This window comes from Rhinolophus sinicus, linkage group LG02, assembly GCF_036562045.2.
Source record: "Rhinolophus sinicus isolate RSC01 linkage group LG02, ASM3656204v1, whole genome shotgun sequence".
NCBI lineage: Eukaryota > Metazoa > Chordata > Mammalia > Chiroptera > Rhinolophidae > Rhinolophus > Rhinolophus sinicus.
In genome coordinates, this window is record NC_133752.1 from 189,758,559 (window position 1) to 189,761,494 (window position 2,936).

At 44.4% G+C, this 2,936-nt stretch overlaps 1 pseudogene; it reads left to right on the forward strand.

Moving 5' to 3' along the window:
* Positions 1-440: 440 nt before the first annotated feature.
* Positions 441-1,281, forward strand: LOC109445821 (polycomb group RING finger protein 6; annotated as a pseudogene).
* Positions 1,282-2,936: the final 1,655 nt, after the last annotated feature.

Here is a 2,936-nt window from a genome sequence, read left to right on the forward strand (position 1 = left end):
CAACTTGGCATCGTCCTGGGCGCACAGCAAGCATTCAGTTAATGGCACCGAGAGGCATTGTGCTCAGCTCCCATGTGCCCGGTACTGGGCCACACTCCGAGATAAGGTGTGATACATGGTCTTCAGGAAATGTGGCATCTCACTGGGGAAACAAGCAATGCAACAGTTAAATCCCAAGGTAAGGGCCTGCAAGTATGGCCAAATTAATTGTGCCAGAGTTGTTCAGGGCAGGATGAGAGGTGAGTGCATCTGAAAAGGTTTCACAGAGGTGGGGTAGATTCCTAAGGAGGGAGAGGGAGGGGAGGAGAGAGGGAGGGAGAGGAGGGGAGTGGAGGGGAGAGGGAGGAGGGGAAGGGAGGAGGAGGGGAAAAGGGGGAGGGAGGGAGGGATAAGAGAGGGGCAGGGGTGGAGCCCTAAGCCCCAGAGCTGGAGCAGAGTGAAGCCTGGGCCACTTGAGGGGCTGTTTCAAGAACGATGAGGAGCTGGAAGAGGATGAGGAGCTGGAGAAGAAAGAAGAAGGAGGAAGAGATAAGCCACTTATTGCTGAGGCTGGAGGGAGCTGCGGGAATCAGAGGACCAGGAACCACACCTGATTGCTCTCTCTGAGCTGACCCCATACATCTTGCGTTCCATTTGCAAAGGTTACTTAATAGATGCAACTACCATTACAGAACGCCTTCATACATTTTGTAAAAGCTGCACTGTAAGACATTTTTACTGTAGCAACAGATGTCCAAAATGCAACAGAGTAGTACACCAGACACAACCTCTTTACAACATAAGGTTGGGCGGGCAGTTCCAAGACACAGTGTACAAATTAGTGATGATCTAAAGGAAAGAGAAAAAAAAGCAAATGCATGATTTCGAGAAACAAAGAGGTCGAGAAGTGCCTAAACCTGCTGTTCCACAGCCAGTCCCTCCAAGAAAAGGAAGATCTAAGCCAGTCGTAGAATCGGTGTTTTGGATTCCACCTGAACTTGATACGTTTTTTTATTCCTAGAGCTCATTGGTACTAATGAAGGCACAGGCCATTGTAAGCCACTGGAAAAGAAGCTTGTCCATGATTCAGAAAAAGCAACTGTGGGGCATGTAGAAAAATTCCCCAGAAGAAAAGTGGGTAGTGATCCAGCTTGTCAGATAGCTATCACGTGAGGCGATGACCCGTTAAAGCGGCATCAAACGCTAAGGGAAATGCCACGTGCAATAGGTGAGGCAGCAATGCAGGATGGTCTGCTGGGCCCTCACTGTGGTCTTGTGGTTTCGCCTCTGAAAATTACTTGAAGATTCTAGGGGTATTAGGAGCAGGGAAACAAAATAAGGCGTCTTCTACAGGATTTCATCTCACCAAACCTGACCATGAAACGGAATTGCTACCGCTTTGTGCAGTGCGAGACGTAACTTATCTGTTTTCAGCACCAAGCATCAATAAGATTTCTAAGTACAACGTGGTATGACAGAATGCGTCTGTTTTACTAGAGACTGTATATGAAAAAGCACCCATAGCTCAGGGGGAAATTTTCAAAGCATTGAATTTTTAGAGTCGTGATTTCAGACATTTTGACCAGATCTTGCTTCCCAAGCTTTGACGTAAATCGGTTACTATTCTCTTCTTCATTAAGCCACATCCCTTTCAAGCTGGTGGTTCAGATTCTGCTCTCTAGTATCGGTTGAACAGGCATCCTTTTGGGAAAGAAGTATGCTTTTGAACTGAAGAGTCAAAGCCAGTCTTTGTTAAACGACAGACTGTATGTACCTCTCAGACAAAGACCAAAACCATCAGCCACTTTTGTGAACTTGCATCTATTTTTTTTTTTACCAGCAACACTACTAAAGAGATGTTATTCACTTTTAAAAGGGATAAATTATCATTATTCTGTGTGAAGAAACTGTCTCCTGTAAGGTTTATGGCCCATACCATAAGCCTTTGGTGTAATAGAGTCTTTCTCATGTCTAACAAGGGGTGTCTCTTTGCAACAATATTTGTATTCATTTTATTTAAGTACATAGTGTGGTTGTCCGTACTTTGTAATGACACTTCTGCTGCTGAAAGTAATGAAAAATTTGAGAAGTTAACAGACACTTACTGTTTCCTCAGTAAGTCAGTTTAATGTTCATTTTCCCATGACTTTGTCACTGGGATAAAGAACGGGGGTTTGAGACCTCACTCACTTGCATACAGAGATTTCAGTTTTAAACATTATTTTGCCTAAAATTAGCATCGTGATAGCTTTCTGAAAGAAATATTTTGTAGACCCTATTTCACTGCAAAATTTCTAAGTCTGCATAGAAACAATTATTAATTGGGTAAGGATTGGCGATAGTTTTGTAAAGCATTTGTGAGTTGTATATAAATCTCTTCTAATATTAAATTTAAAAAATTAATAAAAATTGAATTTAACCTAAAAAAAAAACCCGAGGCAGGAAGAGAAGGCTGGTGGGAAAACAGCAGCTGACCTTCATGGGACAGAGTCGGGAAGCAGTTGGGTATGAAATCCCAGGCGCTCTGATTCTGATTCTCCGGGCTTGGGTCCTTCCTTGAAAATTTCACAATCATGCAATCAAGCCCAGGACAAAGTTGTATTCTTATCCAGCATGTGATCTCTGAAACTGCATGTAAGGCCCTAAAGCAAAGTTCAGTTTCAATTTTCAGATGACCCTCAGGAATGACACGTTCATTCCAGCACTCACTGAGCACCTACTGTGTGCCAGAAGCCGCCCCAGTGCTTGGGATTTGGCAGCAAATGTCATGGACGTGGTCACTGTGCTGTCTAAACTCGCTTTCTGGGAGGGGAGTCAGATCGTAAACAACTTCCTCCGCAGTTCGCAGTTCCGGGAATTCCTAAACTGTCCCTGTGCTACGAGCACGAAGGTGAAAGTGTGATGCAGAAAGCAATCTGCCCTGGGAGCTCAGGGCACAAGCAGGGGAGACGTCACAG